The following is a 23,660-nucleotide window of genomic DNA, read 5'->3' as shown; positions in this document are numbered from 1 at the left end:
TTTTTTTTTTGGTAACATACAGTAGATGTCAGATGAGCCTTAATTACCTGCTATAAGAATTAATTTCTATTGAAACCTAAGGCAGACAGAATTAGCTGCCTAGGGTTCTGATTTCCTATCTTTTCTTAACCAAAATGAAAAAAAAGAAACTCTGGAAGAGAATACCTATTAAGCAATCTTGTTCTAGACACTGCTCAAAGTACTATGGGGGCATTTTCTCACTTCATCTTTCCAGGATACTATAAAAAAGGTACCATCTTACCTAAGGACACTACATTAGCTTATGGTTGGGCAAAATAGCTAACACATAAAATAAATATTTTATGAAATTTGTTGAATATTGTACTGAAGATGAGAAACAATGGCTGTGCAGGTATGCTTTGCTTCATTTAAAAGTTTAAAGATTGATAAGTTCAAAACTATCTATAGATTTAGTGCAGTCTCAAACTACCAATAATTTTCTTCACAGAATCAGAAGAAACAATCTTAAAATTTACATAGAACCAGAAGAAACCTAGAGTAGCCAAAGTGATACTGAGAAAAAAAGAGCAAAGTGGGAGGCATCATAATTCTGTATTTCAAGTTATACTTTGAAGTTATAGTAATAAAAAACCCAGCATGGTCTTAGCACAGAAATAGATCTATAGACCAATGGAATAGAGCAGAAGACACAGAAACAACCCTATGTACCTTCAACCATCTGATTTTTAACAAGTGGGCCAAAAACATGCTGGTGAAAAGATAGCCTCTTTAACAAATAGTACTGGGAGAACTGGTTTCCATGCGCACAAGGTTGAAGCTAGATCTGTATCTCGCACCCTGCACTGAAATGGATCAAAGACCCAGATATAAAAACAGAAACTTTGAATCTCCTGGAAGACAACACAGGGGAAGATAACATAGACATAGGGCACCAGCAAGGACATCCCAAGCAAAACTCCAACAGCAAAGGAAAATAACACCAAGAATCAGCAAATGGGATTATATTAAACAAAAATCTTCTGTACAGTAGGGGAACAACCAGCAGAGTGAGGAGACACCTACAGAATGGCAGAAAATTTTGGCCATCTACTTCTTTGGTAGAGGACAAATATCAAAAATATATAAAAAACTCAAAAAACATCAACCCCCCCCAAGCCAAATGACACAATCAAAATATGAGCAAATGAACAGAATAGAAACTTCTCAAAAGGAATACAGTTGGATGGGCTGGGGATTTAGCTCAGTGGCACAGCACCTGCTTGGCAAACGCAAGGTGGTGAGTTCGGTTCCTGGTACCGGAAAAAAACAAAACAAAAAAAAGAAATACAGTTGGAAAATACATACATGAAAAAATGTTCAACATCTTAACCATTAGGGAAATCCAAATCAAAACAACCCCGAGATGTCCTCTTATTCCAATCAGAGTGGCTGTCATCAAGAACATTAAAAGCAGCAAATATTGGTGAGGCTGTAGGGAAAAGGAACTCTTCTACATTGTTGGTGGGAATATCAATTGGTACAACCACTGTGGAAATTAGTACAAAACGTCCTCCTAAAATTAAAAAGTAGAAATTCCATTTGACCCAGTTGTACCTCTCCTGAGTATATTCCTGACAGAGTTAAAAACATCAAACTATACATATCCACCTTACAGCAGTGCAATTCACAATGGTTAAGTTCTGTAAACAGCCTAGATGCCCATCAAGAGATGAAAGAATAGAAGGAATGTGATTACTATATATGAGGAACTTGAGATCATAATATTAAGTGAAATAAGTCAGACACAGAAAGTTAAATATCCCATGGGTTTTCTTATATATGAGAAACCTAAACTACAAATAAAGAATAAAATAAAGGAGAGATAGTAGGAAATGAAAATGCAGACTTTATGGAAACGGGTAGGGGGTGGGGGGCGGGGAGGGTAAAGGCATCAAAGATGATCAATATATGGTATACACATGTACCAGTTTTCTAAAATGAATGTATTTATTATGTCACAAACATACATGAATACTGCCTCCCCTAGACCATGGTTATAGTCTCACTTCTCTAAATATACTACCATTTTGGTAAGTGGTGCAGATTAATTTAGACCTTTTACTATTTTTTCCTTCTGCACAATCTTATCCCATAGAAAGAAGAGACTCTCTCCAGGAGCAATTATTCATGTCTAGCTTGTTCTGTATCTGCCACATTGCTCAATAAATACTTGAATACCGGCATAAAGAAACACAATAAATTTAAATGCACTATTTGAAAAGAAGCAGGATCTAAATCATGACGCAAATGTGTTAAGCCTTAGCACAATAATCGTAGTCCTATTTTGCAAATAACATTGCATTGAAGTGAGTGTAATTACAGAGCTTGCTGAGGCCTTAGAATGCTGAGGAAGCCAGAGAAATAAGGAGTCATTCTATGCTACTATCTAGAGCACCCACATAATTTGGCACAAATTATAATTTATCTAGAGCACCCACATAATTTGGCCTAGTGCTTGGCTGTATAAACATTTCTTAATGCAAACCTTAACAGGGCCGTGATCCTAAACTCACTTCTCCTTTTACAAAGTTCCTATGTTTTGACATAGGATAGATTTGAATGCCGTATGAGTTTAGCAGCTGAATTTTGAGTAGGATAAGGATGGCCATGAAGGACATGCTCTAGAAAGCACAGTGAATTTTAACGCTATCCACAGTCGAGGTTTTATATTTTAATCCTAACGCATGACAATCTAGAGAATTTTCAACCAGGATGTTGAAGTGGCAGACGAGTACCTGGTGGTGACGATTCTGTGTTTGTGCAAACAAGTAACACCCTCTGGATTTATATGGTCACGTGGCTTAGTTTCACCTGAGTCAGAATATGCGGATGCATCTTGATTGCTTAGCCAATAGCTGTAGGATGGTGAAGTTCCCCTTTATGTGACAACTGACAAGTAGGGGAGAGTTTCTCAGGCTTTAAATGTGCTCACAAGTCACCCAGGGATATTAGATCCCAATTCAGATCCCAGTGTAGATCCCAATTCCGTAAGTCTGAGGCAGGACTGGGCTTCTGCATTTCTAATATCCCAGGTGGCATGGGTATTCATAGTTCACAGACCACATTTTGAGGAGCGAGTAGGTAGAGGATGCTGGGGTAATTAAAAAATATTGCGTAGACCAACCAGCCTGTGTGCAATGCTGAGGCATCTGTACTGTGTTAAAGGAAACAGAAAATGAAGGTTTCCAGAAATGAAGAGCCAGGGGAGAAATTCAGTATCTTTCCAACAGGTAATGCACATGCGCTCTGGAGCCAGTGAGCCAGTTCTGACTCCCAGCTCAGCCACACACTTCTTAGCTGTGACTTTGACAAAGTCCGCTTCTCTCACTAAACCTCATTTTCCATAATTGCAAAGTAGGAATCATACTCAAAAGGTTTGTATTAGTCACTGTTCTCAGCTAGGACAAAACACCTGACACCTGCAGTTTCAAGGAGGAGGGGCTCACGGTTTCAGTGGATTTAGTCCTTGGTTAGCTGCTCCAAGACAGAAATGGCGTGGAAGAGGAAAGGTGCCAAACCCATAGCAGTTAGAGAGCAGGCAGAAAGAGGGAGTCCTGGGCAAGAATACGCCTTTCCAGGTCACACCTGCAGTGACTCACCTCTTCTGACCAGGCACCACCTCCGAACACATGAAACTTTGGGAAGACAGTTTAGACCTAAACTGCAACAGAACTGTTATGAGGAATAGAGAGAGAGAGAGAAGAGAGAGAGAGAGAGAGAGCACACAGGGAAAACATTTCATCCTATGCATGGCACAAACAAGTTAACAAAACACAGTATTGTTTTTTCTTAAATTAGGAAAACAACCAGTCAAGAGTTGACAATAAGAGATCAGTGAACACTATATTGAGACATGCCAAGGAAAAGAGAGTGAGGAAAACAGGAAAAGGAAGAGGAAGAGAGAGAGCCGGAAGAGGAGGAGAAAAGAGGAGAAGGAAGAGGAGGTGGAGGAGACAGGACGACAGTTTTCAAGTAAATTTCAAAGTCTACCTACAGACACAAACACATATGCATTTGGAATGATTTAGTATTTCCACAGTCACGTGCCAAGACCCATCACAAATAGAGCTGTGTAGCACAATAGGCCATTTGGAAAGAGCAAATATTTAAAATGATATCATTGCAGAAGGAAACTGAAAGTCCCTGCACAAAGTTAGAGCTGTATACATTATTTTGGAATGCTTCATTCCTGAGCAGGATATTGACAAAGGCTGCTCTCATGTGGAAACTATTTTTCAGAAACACCTGGTATAACTAATCTGGGGATTGATTTTTCTCACACAGATTTAACACATGAAAAACCCCGTGAAGTGTGTTTGCGATGCAAGCTTGGTCAGAGATTAGATCATTGTGGATCAGGCACCTTAATTCCCATATTATTTCTGATTATGGCCTGAATGTGCTTTTGGGTTCTTTGTAAGAACTCAGAAGCACTTTTGTAAGACTTAAAAGAGTTGAAAAGCTCTCTGTTTTGGTATTTTCCTCATAAGGCCAGTTTTGAAAAAAAAATCTTAAAGAAAGCTTATGATTTGTGTAAAATTCTTTTTTTGAGTTTATTTTGAGTTTTTCTGCTCCTACAGATCAGCCTGGCAGGATGAAACAGAGAGACAGACTCTTAGCTCCTGAGCAGGCTAGAGGTAGATAGGAGTCTCCAGGGAATCAGACTGGATTGTTCTGCGAGCTAGACCTAACCCTGGAGACAGATGAGACCACTCTGCTCTAGAGAAAACAGTGTGGGAAGAATCACACACAATGGGTGAACAAAAAAATATAGTAAATACTAAATTTTTAAAAAGAAATTTGTTACTTTAAAAGACACACTGCCATTAACTTTTCTCAAAATTTTCCCCTACCCTTCAAATGCAATTATCCCATCCTTGCCACTTTCTGAAGCAGTTCTGGAAGTTCTCTTTTGTGAGTGTCTTGACGAGGTCTCATGATAAATATTGTGAATACTCTGTCAAGTGTCATCCAACAGAAATGCAGTCTTGTAAAAACATGACTGTGTGTCCTAATCTACCTTATTCATGGAGCTGGCACCATGAGCCTTCCCGATCTTCCCCAAAGCCAAAAGATCATGAGAGGTAAAACATTTTGAATCAGTTCGAAACATCAAGGCAACCACAACAATTCAAGTAAAGACATAAAAGAGGACTTCCAGAACTGCTTCTGAAAGTGGCAAGAACTGTGGGGTAAGTGTGTTTGAATCATGGGGAGTGTTTTGAGGAGAAATAATGACAATGTGTCTTTTGCTGTAAGTTTTTCACTTAAATATTCATTACATTTTTAAGCACACCTCACAGATACAAAAATAAGTTTCTTCAGAAACAGCATGATAAGCACCAGGTTAGCGATTCACCAGTGTATTCTGCAAGCAGGAAGGAAGGTGCCCGTCCTAGAAGTTCAGAAAGCTGAGACTTAGTGGAAGAGAGGACTTACCCCGACTGAGTAGCAATTGTAATTGCAAACGCATATGAATAACTTGGTCAGTGTACGGTGTACAGCGTTGAAACAAGTGTCCAAGTCATGCAGTGGATGAGAGCGAGAATCCTGAGTCTGCACTCTGAATCACAGTGCTGCCCTGCCAGGAGCAGGTGGGGAGAGCTCAGGAAGGCTTGAAAGGCAGGAGGCACAGCACAGCAAAGGCCCCTAAAGGTGACATAGTACAGTGAGGATGGAAACACAGAGTTCTGACTCTAATATGAGAGAGTAAATTCCAAGTCAGAGGAGACCCAGGAGGCCAGGCAGGGGTGTTGAGAAGGAGCACGAAATGGAGGGACCCATGTCTGTGCTGAGGAGCTTGATCTACCTTATGTGGGCAGTGGGTTTTATGCTGGGGGTGCAGGAGGTATGGGGGAGATTGGCCAGGTCTCCTATTTTGCGACATCACTCTTGCAGTGGAAAGAAAGAAGGGAAGTGAAAATGGCATGAACTGATAGATGCATAGGAAAAACACTATGTACTAGGATGTGGAGGTAGCTGGGCTGCAAACTTCTGAGATGGTCTAGAGATACCTGATTTTTTGTATTTATCATCCCCTATAATTTCTTCTCATGCTGTATCAGAGGTGGATGGTGTGACTCACAACGTTTGGAAAAGAACTGACAGGGCCATTTCCAAAGTTGATTACAACAGTTTGTGCTTTCCAGGATGGCCTGAGCGCTTTCTCTTGGAACAGTTGCTTTAGAGAAACTGAGCTGCCATGCTATGAACTGCCGGGTGGAGAGGAAGAAGAGGTGGCTGGGAACAGGAGCTCAGAGCCAATAGCCAGAGAGCACTGTGATCTGCTGCTGACACGATTGAGGTGGATCATGGGAGATGGAAGGTGGATTCTCCAGTTCTAGCTGAGCCTTGAAATGCCTTCACTCCCAGCTGACAGCTTCATTGCAACCTCACAAAAGACCTTAATCCAGGGCCATTTTGCTAAATCACTACTGGATTTCTGATCGCTATCAGAAACTGTGCAAGAAAAAAACATGGTCATTGTTTTATGCTGCTACGTTTGAGGTAATTTGTTATGCAGCAGCAGATAATTAATACAAATAACTTCAGGAACGGGGGAAAATGGAACATTTGAGTGGTGGCTTTAAGCGTAGGTAGTGTATTAGTCCATTTTCCGTAGCTGTAACAGAATACCTAAGGATAGATACTTTATAAAGAAAAGATATACAGTATATTTAGCAGATAGTTTTGGAAGCTGAAAGTCCAAAATACAACAGCCCATGTCATCAGCTTCTGATGAGAACATATGGGAGATGGTGTCACAGTGGTGGAAGCATGTGTGACAGAGGTCACATTGTGAGACAAAAAGGCAGAAGGAGGAGGGGCCCATCTTACTCTCTTATGACAAACCGCACTCATAAGACCTGACTACAGTCCTGCTAATCCCTCCTGAGAGCAGTACCCCCGTGACCTAGCTACCTTTCAGGAAGTCCTGCCTTATAAATGTCCCATACTGCCTACCATATTGGGGACCAAGCTTCCAACACATGTTCCCTGAAGGATGCACTACATCCAAAATAGCAAATGGTTAGACAGATGGCAGTACTAGTAACAGAAACAGGTCCAGTCAGAACTCAAAGTTCTCCACCTCAGAGGGCTCTTCTTCCTGAATTCTCCATCGGATTAATGGCACCGCTGATGTCCCTTTGACCCAGACTTGAAACTTCAGAGTCTCCAATGCCTGTTATGCAACTGATGTTGAGGTTGTTGATAATATTATTAGATGGTTTCCACTGCATCTCTCTCATTAGCCACCACTCCAACTGAGCATCATTTTCTCATTATATCCCATCACATCTTTGCCGCAAAATTGCAAAAGCTTCTTTATTCTTAGTGCCTTAGTTTCTCTTTGATTTAAACTCATAAAGCTAAAACTTTCTAAAGTACTATCTGCCACGGCTTTATCAGATAATGTCCAAACCCCTCAAGCTTGTGGTCAAATCTCTCCATTCCATCAGCTCAGCCCCAGCCTCATCTGCCTCTGCACCTACCAGACATCTTACTCAAAGGGCAACGATGGACCAAAGCTTTGTTCTATCCTGCTTCTTGCAATATTTGCTTTCTTTTACACTAAGCTGTTAGCTCTCTCTTAGCCCAACTTCAAATTTGCTACTTTCGACTGAAAATGTTTTGTATCTGAACAACTAAATGTGACTTGATGTTCCTCTGAGCTCTCACAGGACTTTCACACTTCTCGTGTCCTGTGTATTGCATATGTGTATGCATGTGTGCGTGTATTCCTGCCTTTCTTGCTAGATTTCAAACTCTTCTATGTTGGTGCTGTATCTTACCTATCTTTGCCTGGCATTAGTGAGTGTGCTCAGTAAATCTTGCTAAGTGAATGAATCTTCTTTCTTTTTGAGCCTCCCTAAACTGAGTCAAATTTCATGATTTTCTTTGTTATTTCTTACCCTTTCTTTGGTGACGATTTTACATCCAACTGCATACACAAACCAAATAATCAAATAAATGCAAATCACTGTATTTGTATCAAACTCAGTGCTATCATTGTCTATCAAACAGAAAGAAACATAACACTAATTTAACACTTACTGCTCTTGAAAAGTCAAATTTGTTGGTATACACTAAAAGCTATCATTTATAGACTGCTACAGTTATGGACTCCTATGTGTCTGGCCTATGTGGGTGCTGCACAATTCACATAAATCCTATATTCATTTCTCACAAGAAACATAAAACAGAAGAACTACTGCCTTATCGTCTGATGGATGGAAAATTGAAACATAGAGAAGTTGAATAATTTATCTAAATTTGCACAGCTAAGAAGAGGAGCTATGATGAGCCTATCCTTTTTACAGTCATTACTGTAGGATTGCATGTAGCTTTGTAAATGTTTGTTTTGAAGAAGTTCACGTGCACCTGATTTATTTTTTAAGCGTATCTGTCCTAATCAGAGCCTAGGTTCAGAGCAGAAGAGTTGGGTTTGTATCTTCTCAAGCTTTCTGAGTGCATGAGAATTACTTCTTCATCAAGAGCTGTCATGGCCTTCTCTATGTGTCCACCTGATATACCTTTTCCATCACACTCTTTCCTTTTTCATTTTACTTCTCTTACCTAGACTTTCCCAGAGAAAGGGGCATTTACCACAGCCTGGGAGCACTTCTAGGAAGTCCCCATGTCAGAGTACCTGGATTCAGGTCTTCTGGGTTCTACTGTCAGTGCGATGGAGGAGAGGAAGTGAGTGGGGTCCTGTCCCTATCTGCACCTCCAACAAGTCATTGGATTGATCATGGTCCCTAAGAGTTGTAAACCTCCTTAAGGAAATGAGGAAGCCTCTCTCACCACTGTGCTTTTTAGCATAGTGTACATAGAACATTCTCAAACATTGCTGAAATGAACCTCAGGGCTCTAGGCCAGTGTTCTTCATTAGAACTTTCTGCAGTGACAGTATGATAGTTTATATCTAGATGTCCCCCCAAAGCTCAGTGTGCTGATAGATGGGACTTTTGAGAGGTGGTTAGATCATGGATGTATGAGGATTATTAGTGGATTAATCCACAGATGAGCTTATAGCTAAATGTGATGTTGAGAGGTTAGGCCTGGTTGGAGGAAGTGGCTCACTGCAGATGTGGCTTGGAAGGGTCTATTTCCCTCCTTCTTCCCCTGACCACCCTCTCTCTCTCTCTTCTTCCTGCTGCTGTGCCATGTGCTGTTTCCCCTCTGCCATGCCCCTCTGCCATGCCCTGCCTTGGAGCCAGCTGACTGTGCACTGAACTGTGAGCCAACATTTCTCCTCCTCAGAGTTGTGGGTGTCGGTATTGCATCTCCATGACAAGAAAGCAACCAAGACAGATGGACACGTTCCTTTTTCATGGTGCTCAGTATGGTGGCCTCAAGTCCCAAGTAAGTGTTGACCATTTGAAAGTTATCTAGTGCAAAGAAACCTATTTTTGAATTTTATTGAAGTTTAATTTATTTAAATTTGGATAAAATTGTGGCGAGTGGCTACTGTGTTGGACAACCCAGTTCTAGAAAATAGTTCCCAATCTTTTTATCTTGCAATGTATGGTGATAAACAAAATGCTGGATGTAAAAGATAGTGTCATATGATGAGATCAGATAATTTAGTTTAAATCCCTTTCTTGTTATCTGCTATCTTGCCTTCAACAACTTACTTACCCTCCCCAAGCCTCCATGGCAACCACGTCTGCAGTGACCCACTTCCTCCAGCCAGGTCTAACCTCCCAACATCACATTTAGCTATAAGCTCATCAGTGGATTAATCCACTAATAATCCTCATACATCCATGATCTAACCACCTCTCAGAAGCCCCACCTATCAGCTATAAACTCATCTGAAAAATGGGTTTAATGATAACTACCTCCCTTAGGTGGTCAAGTAGATGAAACGATAGATTTAAATTGCTTAGCACAACACTCAGCAGATGGAAATCACTCAATAAATGATTTTTCCCCCATTGAGAGTGTTCTGGAAAGCACAGAGCTCTGTGTAAGGATCAGCTATAACTATTAGCAGGAAACCATAAGGCCACAGTTTTTCCCTAAACTGTGTCTTCTCTGCAAGAGTATGTGGCTGTTTGGGCTTTTCTCCTTTCGGAGCTGCCTTTTGTGGTCATGTGTTAGCCCACAAATATCTGAGGTTAGAGATGCACTGCTAAAAAAAAAAATCTCAGCTCCTGGAAACAGCCTGACTCTTCCTGACTGAGGAGTATGCTGTCCTCTACTGTGGAGGAGCTGGGCTCAGATCTGCTCCTTGTCGTCTTCCACCAGCCTGCTGACAGCTGAACTTTCCTTAGAAACTCTGCAGTGGAGATGGACTGTGTATGGACAAGCCATGGTGGCTGGTCTGCCTGTAGCAGCAGCAACAGCAGCAAACATTCTTGATTATTTCCCTCATACTGGCTGGTAATCTCTTTGTTTATCCCCTCGGGAGTTGAGGCTCTGGGCGTGGCTCTGGGGGCTTTGAGAGAGAAAGAGCAGATGTTTCACAACTGTCATTGCCATAGGCACCACCATATTTCATGTTGTTATTCATTTGGCCCAAGATGGCACCAGCATCCAGTTGTCAAGAACATCCCATGGGTTCTTGTTGTTAAAGCTGCCAGCAACATTCCCCAGCTCCCTGCCAGTGACCAGCTTGGAGATCCTCAGCTCACTGGAAGAAAGCACATCTATTTCCCGCACCCAGGCAAAGCAAGACAGCTCATTACAGGGCCTGAAATAGATCCCAGTCCTCATCATTCCTGCATCCGAGACCATCATGCACATCTCCAGGTGGCAGCTAAAGCACAGAGGGACAGGCTCACACAATGATCTTTCCTTCAGCAAGTAATTGCTGAGGGCAAGACAGTGTCAGGTGCTGATGGCTGATCCTGGAAATCAGTCACTTGATGTTTTACTATCTATTGACTGGCTCCTTGACTGGCCTGCCAACAGAGTACAAGCCCTGTGAGCTCAAGGCTTTTGTCTGTTCATCACATAGCACTCGGAGTCTTCTTATCGAATATTTCTTAAAGAAATAAATGCAGAGCAGCCTTTTCTTGTTGATAAATCTTTCAAACAAAACATGTACTCAGAAAGCCCACACCAACAAATCTGCTTCTCAGAGAAGAGGATACATTGATTTGGCATACACACTGGCTAATGATGCTTGCTTGGAAACGTCTTGCTTTTTTGTTCTTTTCTTCCTCTGTCCTTCCCTCCCTTGATCACTTTTTCATTCATCTAATATTTACTGAGCAGCTAGGCACTCGTTGAGTACATCAATAATATGGTGTCTTAACACATTTATCTTTTTTAATCCAGTGTATTTCATAAAAAAAAAAAAAAAGAGGAACATCTCTCCTGTGAAGGATGAAGGTTTACTGGTGTTTGGGGAATTTGTTGAAAGATGGGATTAAAACTAGAGATACAAGTTGAACTACACAGTTTATAGCAACATTCTGAAAATCATCCAAGGGGAAAAATATAAGGTTTGAAGAAAGTTATAATCTCACTATGATATTTTTATGGTAGAAGTATTTCCTGGACTAAATCACAGGTTCAAAATATATAACACAGATCCATGCCATTGAAAAGACCAACTAAATTCTTCCTACACATAAAGAATATGATGTCAGGGGAGAATATAAATAGTGTAGGACCTGGGGTGACCCCAACAGAAAGTGTACTGCTGTAAAGCAGGAGTCAGCAAACTACGGCCCATGGAGTGAGTCTGGTCCAAAGCCTATTGTGGTGAATAAAGTTTTATTGGAACACAGCCACACTCATTCATGTGTGTCGTGTCTATGACTGCTTTCATGCTACAACAGAGAGGTGAGCAGTTGTGATAGAAAAAAATTTACTATCTGGATTTCAACAGAAAAGTTTGCTGGCTCCTGGTCTATAGGAGATGCGCTCTGAAGCCAAATACAAACTTTTAAAAGAATATAAATGTGGTATATATACACAATGGAGTACTACTCAACCATAAAGGAGGATAAATTTGCATCATTTGTAGGAAAATAGGTGGATCCCAACACCAAATGACACAAACAAGACACTAAAGGTGAAATATTGCACTGTGTCTAATATGAGAGACCCACAGTATAAATAATTTAAAGGGGAAAATAAATGAGAGAGGATAGGAAACAGGGAAGTAGACTTCCCTGGAGATGGGAAGAGGAGCTAGAGAAGGAGAGAAAAGGGAGGGCAGGAGGGAAGAGGGAGTAAAGATCAAGATATGATAGCGTATGTTTCGGTTCCCTGAGATCAATGTCATTATTATGTATTACAAACATAACACTAATAAAAATTTTAAAATCTATAAAAAAAGAACACAGTCCTCTTATTTGACTTGGTAGACTGATGTTTATACACCTGCTTTCCTTATCAATGAAAAGTAGCCAACGGTTCGTATCATTACATCAACTCCAGTGAGTTATTGTTCTCTGTAACTCTTTCTACAATACAGCCACTCAATTAATGACCTGAGATCATTTTCTAGAAGTGAAATTGTTGAACGATCAAAGTCTTTTCATTGCGAGCTTCCTGGTACACTGCCTCTTTGCCCTGTTATGCCTGAGCTGTGTGAAACAATCCCATCAGCTTGTTTATCCTGAGGCTGGACTTGGCATTCGGCAGCCTTGTAACTGAAGATTTCTTCACCTGTGCGTGCTGTACGGTTACAGGTCTCAAAATGCCTGTAAACTTGATTAAACTTGTCCCTTCTCTGCCTTCTCATTTCACATGCAGATTGCTTGTGGTTCTGAGTTACATAATTCCTGGTTTCTCAATAAAGAAATCAGCAGGTGGTATGACTTTTTGTTTTCAGAGTTACCTCCCTGTGTAAAAATCTGGAGCCAGGTGTTTCTCCCTGAGTTCAACAGACTCAAGCATTCAGACCTCCAAGGCCTTAAAACCCAGCCCTGGTGTTAAAATAAAAAGGAAAAATAAATATTTTCAAAGAGGAGCCAGGGCTTTTGACTGTTCTCTTCTGTTACTCAATTCAGAAACTTGAAAAAGTCCTCCTCCACTGTTCGGTGTTGCTAGATAATAACTGACAAATAAGAATTGAAACAGAAGTTTCCTGATACACAGTTAACCTGTTCCTCACAATCCAGTAGAGATATTTTCACTCATTCATAAATGAGGAAACAGCATAAATAATTTTTTTGTTTTGTTTTTTTTTTTTTTTTTGGTTTTTCTCCGGTACCGGGAACCGAACTCACGACCTTGCGCTTGCCAGGCAGGCGCTTTGCCGCTGAGCTAAATCCCCAGCCCCAGCATAAATAATTTAAAGGGGAAAATAAAGTAAATAAAATAAAGTTCCAGCAGCTTATCTAAGGACACACAGCTACTGAGAGAGGCAGGGTTCAAACACTACTGTATCTTCTCTGCCATTCTTCCCAACCAAAGCAGGAAGACGAGGACACGGAGTTCTCTTCAGTGACTATCTTGAGAAATAGTTGAGTTTTCTACATTTCTTGTAGTCAGAAATGCAGAGAATCTTATGATTAATGAGTGTTCATGTACATAATGTTAACCAGGGAACAGAGACACTGGCTTTTAATTTTTGTTGTTATTTCAAATGAAAAGAGATACAAGGCATTTGGAAGACTGTGGAATAAGGAAGAAAGAGTAAATTAAATCCAATTTTCACTGAAGAAGCTCTGGACAAGAAGAAGCCAAGTCTGGATGACAAGGGGGTGAGTGTGATCAAATCAGCTTTAAGAACATAAGTACATTTTAAAATTATAAACTGACAATTGATGGCTTTATACAGTTAAGGCATACCAAGTGGTTTCATGGCTTATGAATACAATGTGGAATAATTCAATCAAACTGACATATCCATCATCTCAAATACTGACCATTTTTATGGCGAGAACATTTGAAATTCACTCTTAGCAATTTTGAAATATACAAAACACTATTATTAACTGTTTTCATCATACTGTCCAATAGATCTCAAACAAGCAATAAATACAATTTATTCGTTTTAACCAAAAATTTGTGCCCTTGACCACTATTGTCCCATTTTGTCTTGTTGTTCCAAAACCTATTTTTTTAAAATGAGAAGTTTATAAAAATAATGGATCTTACTTAAAGGTTGGTGATGGTTGTTCTGTGAAAGGCCCTCCTGTCCTTGGAACCTTCTCTTCCATTCTTCCTCTCTCATTCGTTCACAGATTGTCTCAGTGCCCACTCAAGGCCAAGCTCTGTGAGGTCTACAGGGTGTGAGGATCGGGTGGCATGCATCTCACCCTCCAGAATCTTGAATTTAGGCTTCCATGTTGAAAGCTTCTCCCCTGCCCCCCAACCCCAGTGATAGGGTAGAGAATGTAGGAGATGTCATAGTTTGGTAGATAGAAGTTCTCTTGTTTTGAAGTTTTGTCCTAGGAATTTCTTAATACTTCTTTCTACCTGGTTGCTACCCTTCCTTATTTTCCCAGCTGCTGAACCATAACTTTAAGTTCACCATCTTTTTTTATTTAAAAGAGTAAAAGAAGGATAACATAGTAATAGGGGGATTTACCAAATTATAGACAAAATGGGAGGACAACATCAATGGTTGTTATTTTACCTATTGGTATCTTCAAAATAGTTTCTCAGGAAAACAAATAGACAAATAATAGTGAGTTACAGACAAAAATGGTAGGAAATTATCAATGGTTGTTATACTATACTTTGGTTTCTTCAAAGTGGTTTCTAGGGAAAACAAGTAGAGCTATACACAAGTGATCAATTAAATAATCATTGACTCTTCTCAATAGCTGTTGTTGAAAACACATAGTAATAAACATACATCCATTTATGAAATAGCATAGGAACAATAGAAACATTACAGAGTTATGGACAGATTGGTAGGAAATTATCAATGGCTGCTGTAATACATATTGGTATCTTCAAAGTGGTTTCTCAGGAAAACAAAGATATGCAAGAAAGCTCTAACAAGTAGTTACAGTCTAAGGGTTGTGAAAAATAGCAGATTACCTCCTCATCAGTGACTCCTTTCACTGAGGTGTGATGGCTGGGAGGAAGGCCAGGATTGAAAAGAAGGACTGAGAGACTAGCACCAGTGTCCAGCAATAGGCTGTTTACTTTTTCCTCTATAGTCATGATTATGTGGGGCTCCTCCTTGAAGATAATGGTCTGGCCAGAGGGAGAAGGCAGAGTATGCCCTGGGCCCCTTCATTCCTGTTGGACCAGGTGGTAGGAGGGGTCTGAGCTCTGGGGCCTTCGCTCCAGAGGGCAGTCCGACCTCTAGTGGTCACCTTTGCAGTCGGGGCATGGCCCAGAGGGCTTCTTAGGGCAGTCCCTCTTGAGGTGGCCTGGCTTTTGACAGTGGCAGCAGATGCATGTAGTCATCGAGTTCTTCTTGGGGTACGGAGAATCAGACTTAGCGTCTGTTTCTCTTAGTGCTGCAACAAAGGCCTGTTTTTTCTTGGTCTCTTTATTTTCTCTCCTTGGCCTCCTCCTCCTCACAGCTATAAAATAATGAGGAGGCAATTCTTACTTAACATCTCAAGTGAGCCATCTGGGATGAAAGCCATTTTTTTGTAGCTTTTTTCTACTATTTGGGGCTGACTGAGTAATAAACTTATCTTTGAGAATAGTTTGTCCCTCTACTGACCTGGGATCCAGGGAAGTATGCTTTATCAATGCCTCTTGTCTAAGAAAGCAGAAGGGTGTTCTCTCCAGCCTTCCAGTGCATTGGGATCCTGCAACCACTTAGTGTCCTCTTCCCAGCTGTCAACACAGGCGGCAGGAACATGTGGATGAAGTCCTCGGCCCGCTAGTTAGTCTCAGCACCATCAGGTGCAAAGTGTCCCAGGTAGGTGACCTAGACACACACCTTCTCCATGAAGGCAGTTCTTCAAAATCTGAATATTGGGCACCCATGGAATCCATGAAGTCTCGGTGGAAACCTCTCCAGAGCTCCACTTGCTCCTCTACCACAGCCTGTACAGTTAGGGGAAGAATGGCCTCCAGAGGGGTCTCCCCAGGTATTGCGCAAGGTGCTCCTGGTTTCCAGCTCCCCAATGGCTCCTGCCTCCCCAGTCAGCTCGATCTCTGAGTCGTCAGGCATCGGTACTCTCGTGTTCTCCGAGTCTTTGTTCATCAGCTGCTCCTCTGCTGACTCCTGACCTTTCTGGCTCTCAAGGGCAGGTCCAAGAGTGACCCGCTGTTTGGCATGTTTTCCCAGAGGTTTCTCCATGTCGGGATGGTTCTTGCATGTCTCTGGGCAGGCCTATTGTGTCAGCGTTTCTTGACTGCGCTGTGGCAGCTGGCCTGAGGGCCTGTGCACGTCTCCACAACGCTTTCCGGACACCTGCTGTCTGCCTTTCTGGGTGCCTGCACGGTTGGGGAGTGCGGGCCCTTCAGGGCCCGGCACATCCGGCTGCACAGCCTCCTGGAGCAGGCGCCTGAGGGCTGTCTGCCTCCCCAGGTGCCTGCGCAGCCTCCCGGAGTGGGCCTCACCATCTTTTGATTCATGGAGGTATAGTTAAGGAAGAAGCTGGGAGGAATTGACTTATTTCACCTTCTCAAGCAACCCAGAGGTGGGGAGAAGACATACAAATAAAGCATTGCTGTAATGAGTCAAGCCCATACTCTCCCTTCTAAGGATTCATTCTCATTTAGAACTGAAGAAAATTAGAGTCGGTAGCGATTATATCCTACATGTCTTGGTTCCCATTAGTAACAGAATATTTTATTAATCCATTCTTTAAAACCTTTAAAGTACTTTAACTATTTCAAAAAGTATAGGTGTGTGGAGCATACAACACCAAGAGTGAACCTGAACATAACCTGTGGACTTTGGGTGATAACGATGTGTCAGTATAACGTAACTGATTGGGACAAATGTACACTGTAGGAGAGGACGTTGGTAACGGGGGAGGCTGGGACAGGAGTACGTGAAAGGAGATATGGGGGAGGAAACTCCAGGTGCTGATTAATTTGGCTGTGAAATCTAAAGCTGCTCTAAAAATCAAAGTCTATTAACAAAACTTATGCACATGTATAGGGTTATTGTGCAAACTTATAAAAAGTGTTGGAAAATACAAAGAACAAGGTAAGAATCACACAGCATTCTTCTGTCCCCAGGGTGAGATGGGCAGGGTGAATGATTTGGTTAAATTTGACTGTACCTGTGTGCTGAGTGTCACGTCTATAAATTTCCATAAAGAGAGGCGGGAGTGTGTGTGTGTGCTTTACTCAATGTGCTTTCTTGTCTATCAATATTAATTCAAGTAACTTTTTAACAGCTACATAGTATGAACGTGGCATAATTCACCTAACTAGTCTCTAACTGAATAGCCATTTAAGATTTTTCATTTGTATAAATAATGCTGTGGTGAATTTTTTTTTTTTTTTGGTACCAGGAATTGAACTCAGAACCTTGTGTTGCCAGGCAGGTGCTGTGCCACTGAGCTATATCCCCAGCCCCATGAACATTTTAAAATGTACATCTTTTGCCTATTATAATCTTTTTTGGATCTATATATCTTTCCAGTCTGTAGCATGCATGGCTTGGAGGATGATGTTACAAGCTACGTAGACTTAATTTGCACCAGGTGCATTTGTTCTTCTTTACACAAAGTGTACACAAGTAGGCACAGAATTGTGAACACTTCTAGGTCCAAAGCCTCTAGTAGAGGAAAAGGGGAAGAAGATTTGTCCGTGAGGTCACATATCTAATTCCTACAGCTCAGAGCCTTATACTCAGTATGTGATCAGTATTAACAACTGCCAATATTATCACTGTGGATGTTCTTTCTTTTGTTGTGGTCCAAATCTCTTTCCTGAAAAAGAGTAGAACATGGCACAAGGTGCCCTAATATAACAACAGAAGCAAAGAGAAGCACATTTCCATTCCGTCAAAGTTTCTGACTCTGGCCATAATTAACTGTAAGCTTGAGAAACCAATGATCATCGTGAGGTTACAGTTCACACCATCACCCTCTTTAGACCCTCAGTAAATGGGGATTATGTCCACAGGCTTTCTCATCTGTGCTGAAGAAAGGGTGCACAGCTTTTCTGACTTCTGACACATTATTAACTTTGTGTTGAGTTCTTGTTCTAAGAAATAACAAAGGACATTTAGATTTATACACAGCATCCTGTGTTGGAGTCTGGACTATCATTGTGATGGAACTCAAGGTCAGCCCTAGACCAATCCCAAAGCCTTCAACCACAGTCACCTGAAACTGTCTCCTTTATCCACCTCAACTTCAATGGAAAAGTGAAGAACCAAACAAACAAACTTTATACTAAAGTATCTCTGCCCAAATCTACTATGCTTTTTGTGAGACTATGTGCAACTCCTCTTTCTGATATAATTTTGAACATCACCTTTAGGAAAAAATAATTCTTGCTATATTGGTTTTAGCTCATATTTATTGACTCTGTTCTTTACCCGAAAAGAGAGGGCAGCAAAAGCTGTAAGATTCCTTTCGGGCTGCTTGCAGTAATGAACCAATTTTCAGTGACCTCTGGTCAGAAAGGCAGGAAAAAGTGAGATGAAGAGAGATCTCAAGCAGGCATGTTTGTGTCTGACTGTGGTAGAATTCATCATGAAATTCTAAGTAATCATGTTTTATGAAAATTAGAGGCAACAGACAGTTTGTATTAAATTTGACATTAGAAATAATAGCAAAATTTTTCTGGTTTTTCACTGACCTTGAAAGAGTAACTAGCTTCACCAGTCATAGCACATCATGAAATCTGTCACCTCCTTTATAAATACAATAAAATTTTTGAGTCAAAATCTTGTGCCATCTCAGAGAGGCTTGACTATAAGTAATAACTATAATTACCATTTATTGAGCACTTATTGAGTACCTGGCACCATATTAGGTCCTCTGTACATATGAGTCAATAGGTATTTATTGAGAGCCTACTATGTGCCAGGCATTTTTCTAGGGGTTCAAGATACACAGAGTCCATGTTTCCTGCAAACTTTCATTCTAGTAAGAGAAGATGATAGACAAGCTTATAAACAAATAACAAACAAATACAAAACACGGTCAGCGCTACACCAAGAATGACAACAGAGAAATGTGATAGAGAGTGATTGGATGGTCAAGAAAGGCCTCTCTACAGGGGGCGCATTTAAGTTGAAATCTTAATGAAAGGAGGGGCACCCCATTTGGGTAAGTAGGAAGTTACCCTCATGACACTACACTCAGCTCTGTTTCCATGGGAGAATGAAGATCTGAGAGGCTAGGTAACTTCACAATGGTCCTCTGGACCCCACTGAAAGGTAACGCTGGCCGGTCAGCTTACAGATGTCTCTGTCAAGAGATTACAGTGAGTGTGGGCAGCACAAGGTGGGAGGGAAGTCGAGGAGACAGGTGATTTGGAAAATGTAATTCAGAGTTTATTATTTCAGGTGTGACCGGTCTGTGTGAAATAACTTTGGAAAGGAAAAGCGAGCTGTATTTCTGATGAGCATCCAAGGACCTTGCCCAGTTGGGGGGCCAGGAATATTCGGAGTCTGCGCGAGCAGGGCCAGGCTGCCCTCCAAGAGGCGAGCCTTTGACACTGGCTGGCTGTGGGCTTGGCATCTTCCTCAGGCATCACTGGAGGCAACTGCTTTTGGGTCCTGAAGGTCACAATTAAAATCAGTCTCTAAGAGGAACAGTACTAGCTTTCCTTCACTGTAGTGAATACCTGAGATAATCAACTTATAAAAAGAAAAGGTTTATTTTGTCCTACAAGTGTGTGTGGGGGGTTTCAGTCCATGATTAGGCAGAACCATTGCTTTGAGGCCCTAGTAAGGTTGGAGGGCCAGCACATCATCATAGGAACATGGGAACAAAACTGTTTACCTCATGATTGGGATAGGGAAAGAGGAAGAGACAGGGATCCCACAGTCCCCTTCAGTGGCGCATCCCGTAGTGAATGGAAGATCCAGGTTAGCCCCCACCTTTTAACGTTTCCTCTGCCTCTCAGTAGTGCCAGGCTGGGAACCAAGACTTCATCACATGGGCCTCTGAGGGGGAATTTAAGGTCCAAACTCGAGCAGTCTCTGAGACGACTGAGTGCCTTCTGGGAGTTTTGTGACGGGCTCACTTTAGCTCAAAAGAGCAAAATATGAAAATAAAATTTCATTAATCTTTCAGTCTCACACATTCTGCGGTCAAATGCTCTGCCACTGAGCTATACTCCAAGTCTCACACACTCTGGACTCACTCCCCATCATGGTCTTTTTGGGTAGGTGTCTTTCCAGTTCCTGGAAAGTTGTGACCAGAGTTTTGCAAATTTTCCACTTCTAAATGAGAGATGAGTACAGAATGGTTTCTTCCCAAACACAGAGAGCACGGATGAGCGAATCCAGGGTGCAGCAGGCACGGCAAGCATGTACTCTCCAGTCTCCACGCGTGGATCTGGGCTCCATGTCTGCCGAGCGTACAGTTGCCAGTGTAATGATTTGGTTGCTCTGAGGCTGACTGCTTCCTATGACAACAAAAGGAATGGTTTCCATTTACTATCTCTGTGTTAAAAATACATACATACAGCTCAGAGGTAGAACATTTGCTCAGCACTTACAAGGTCCTGGGTTCAATCCCCAGCAAAACAAAACCAAATAATAAATAAATGCATAAATAGGAAGATTGTTCTTCTTGGATCATAGTTACATGTTCTTACCTAACTCTTATTTCTTGATTTGGGGAATCGTCTTACTTTGAGGGTCTGAGACTCTCCATGGGGGGTTTTGGGCTCCTGTCTCTCTTTCCTATGGAGTCAGTATATTTTCAGAAAAAGTAGATAGTTCTTACTTTCACAGTAAGTAACTCTCAGGCACTGTGATCCAGTATTCTTCAAAACAGGTCTGTACACGATGTACTTTTGGATCACCTAGGTATATGTGCAGGAGCGTGTGTGTGCATGCACATCTGGTTAAAAGTGTGTTTAAAATGACGCTGCTTAATCTCAGCCCCTGGGGGTGAGGCCAGGGGTCCATATTGTAACAAGTGCTGCAGGAAATTCTTAAAATACATTTAAATTTGAGAATCTGCTATAGGACAGTGGTTCTCAATCTTGAAAAGAGAGTTACCAAATGAGATTTTAAAACTCTTGGCATATATTCTGGTCCTTCGAGTCAGGCCACCTTCTGGCCCATCAAGACAGATGCTCTAAGTGGTGGACCTGAAGGACTCATAGTTTTAGAAGCTCTTTAGATGATTCTAATGTAGAGCCACGATGAAGGTCTCCCCTGGCATGACTTGACATAGGACAAAGGTCAGTATAGTGAATGCGATCCTTCATCAAATTGACCAGAGTATATCACTTCCAGCTCTCAAGGACCTTCTTTACACTATTAGTCATACTCCGTCCTTGAATTGGAAAGGTAACTTAAGCAAACAAAGCACAGACACCTGCAGCTGTCTTCACAACTATGTGAGCCTGAGAATCACTTGGGGGAACTTACTAGAAGCCAGACATTTGAGACAGAATTTTAGCTGCCGCTTGTTTCAGCAGGGCTGGCGGAAGCCTAGGGAATAGTGTTTGTAACCTGCACCTGCATGATTCTGATGCAAATAAGTTTCAGTCCAACTCTGCGAAACAACACTTTAGACCAGCGCTCCTCAGGTGGGGAAGATCCTGTGGCTTACACTAGGACACTTAACGATGTGTGGAGTCATTTTTGGTAGTTACCACTGGGACGTGTGTGTGTGTGTGTGTGTGTGTGTGTGTGTGTGTGTACTACAGGGATCTAGTGAGTAGAGATTGGGGATGTTGTTCAACATTTTACAATGAATACCCCCATAACTAATAATTATCTGGCCTCCAATATCAATATCAGCAAGACTGAGAAACTGTATTTTCATTTAACATCTCTTTTGATTCAACCTGCTGGTCTTCTAGCTTACCAGAAAAGACATCAGCACTTTAGAATCTCTGTAGCCAGCATGAAGGACGTAGTAGGGTATTTATCTAGCACACATAAGGCCCTGAATTCAATCCCAGCACTGTAAAAAAAAAACAACAAACTTCCATAGTTACTTCTGGTACTAAAAATCACCAGCATGACTCCTTTCTCTGACTGAAGCAAACATTCTTTAGGCCAAGATCCCTCGTCCCTGCCTCATTCACTTTTCACTTCTGAGTCTGGCTTCATCCTCCTTCCTCCCTTGATACGTAAGTGCTTCTGACATTCCAAAAAACTAAAACACTCTTTGACCACAAAATGGATCTGTGACTGGTAAATACCCAGGGCCTACAGGAAGGAGGAAAACCCAGGAGCATGGTTTTCAGTCCAAACACTTAATACAAATCTACCAGCCTTCCTTTAAGGCAGTGGCTCTTGTGTATTGTTTTGCAACAGTCACCAAATAGTACAGCTGCTGTTGGACCGGTTGAGGTGCCCTACAGTCAGCGTGAGGACATGGGGGCCACCCAAGGAGCTCAGCCTTTGTATGGGAAACTTGTTGGCTGTGTTTGGCAGTGTCTGGCTACCAGTTGACAACTGTGAGTAACTAACTTGGTCCCTAAGCCAACCCTAAATTCAAAGGCTGGCAAGTAACTCTACACAGTTCTGCAAGAGAAATGAGCAAGGAAATAATGCCCTCAATGGCTCTAAAAATAACCAGGTGATTACTTTTGAAGATCTCTTAAGAAGATGCTCTTAACTGCTGGAGTGAAGCAGCACAGGGCTCGTTTGTTTGTTGATAGGCTCTGTCTCTATGTAGTCAGGAGATTTAAGGTGTTGGAAACCCAATCAATATTTGGGTTACTATGCTAGAGGGATGACCATTGCCGACAACAAGGAACGGACCTTAGCAAGACAGACCTGACCACATTGTTTACTAAATGAATCATACTAGTTTTCCTGATCAGTTGTAACACTTGGCATGAGCATTGAGGTGAAATGTGTTCACTACATTTTTACTTGATGTGTTGGAGCAATCTATCAGCACCATCAATTCTTTAAAAGCTACACTAAAGCTATTCCACCTCCAGCAAGATTGTGGAATGAAGAAATGAAACATATCACAGATTGGTGGCGAAGTTCAACCAATTTAGCAATTTTGTGGTGAATCACCCACGGAATACTTTGCTCTTTTTCTTCTCGTATATTGTGATTTTCAGTCCTGGCAATATATGCTGAAATGCCTTGGAGTTATGAAAAGTATGAAAATGTGTTTGTTTCAAATAGTTGGCTAGGTTCTTCAGCCGCAGGCCTACCACAGGTGTGAATATTTGTTTATAATCCAAACACAGCAAAATAAACAGTCCCATTTTGTACACCCCTTTCCCCATACAATGCTTTGAATATTTTCTCTGTGATGGTCAGTGACTTTGTTTAACTTAAAAAGAGCTGGAATGGAAAGGAAGGGACTGGAGACTTGTAACTGTTTGCACAAGGGCCTGGAGTGAGTGATGGCTAAACTAAGCTGGGCGTAGAGCCCTGACATTTTGTCAGCTCCCCCAGGAGGCAGATGTGATGTCCACAACTCACCTGTCAAGTGCTGATGGAAAAACAACTCGGTCATTCGTACCCTTTAAGGCTACACACACGACCTCTAACCCTGAACCCTTTCCGGGCTTTTCCATTGGGTATCAAAATTCTTTCAAATATTTCCATCTGGGCATCTCCTTGTAATTGCAGCTCAGCATTTTAACACTGGTGGTCATTGTTGAGGGAGTGACCCTCCCTCTTTCCT

General features: G+C 41.6%; 1 long non-coding RNA gene across 3 annotated transcripts in view; it reads left to right on the top strand.

Annotated features, from left to right (window-relative positions):
- Positions 1–23,660, top strand: part of LOC106148436 — an 81,188-nt gene that overhangs the window by 50,426 nt on the left and 7,102 nt on the right. Inside the window, exon 4 of one of the 3 annotated variants that reach the window (XR_001233878.1) lies at positions 19,382–19,462. The exons of 1 other annotated variant lie outside the window; for it this stretch is intronic. This is a non-coding gene — a long non-coding RNA (uncharacterized LOC106148436). Of the gene's footprint in view, positions 1–3,819; positions 3,891–19,381; positions 19,463–23,660 lie in introns of those variants that run through there. One more of the 3 variants, XR_001233880.1, reaches the window with a different exon arrangement.

The sequence above is a fragment of the Chinchilla lanigera genome, unplaced genomic scaffold (assembly GCF_000276665.1).
Source record: "Chinchilla lanigera isolate Chin_1 unplaced genomic scaffold, ChiLan1.0 scaffold00020, whole genome shotgun sequence".
In the NCBI taxonomy this organism is placed as follows: Eukaryota; Metazoa; Chordata; class Mammalia; order Rodentia; family Chinchillidae; genus Chinchilla; species Chinchilla lanigera.
This window is presented reverse-complemented; position numbering and strand designations above follow the sequence as displayed.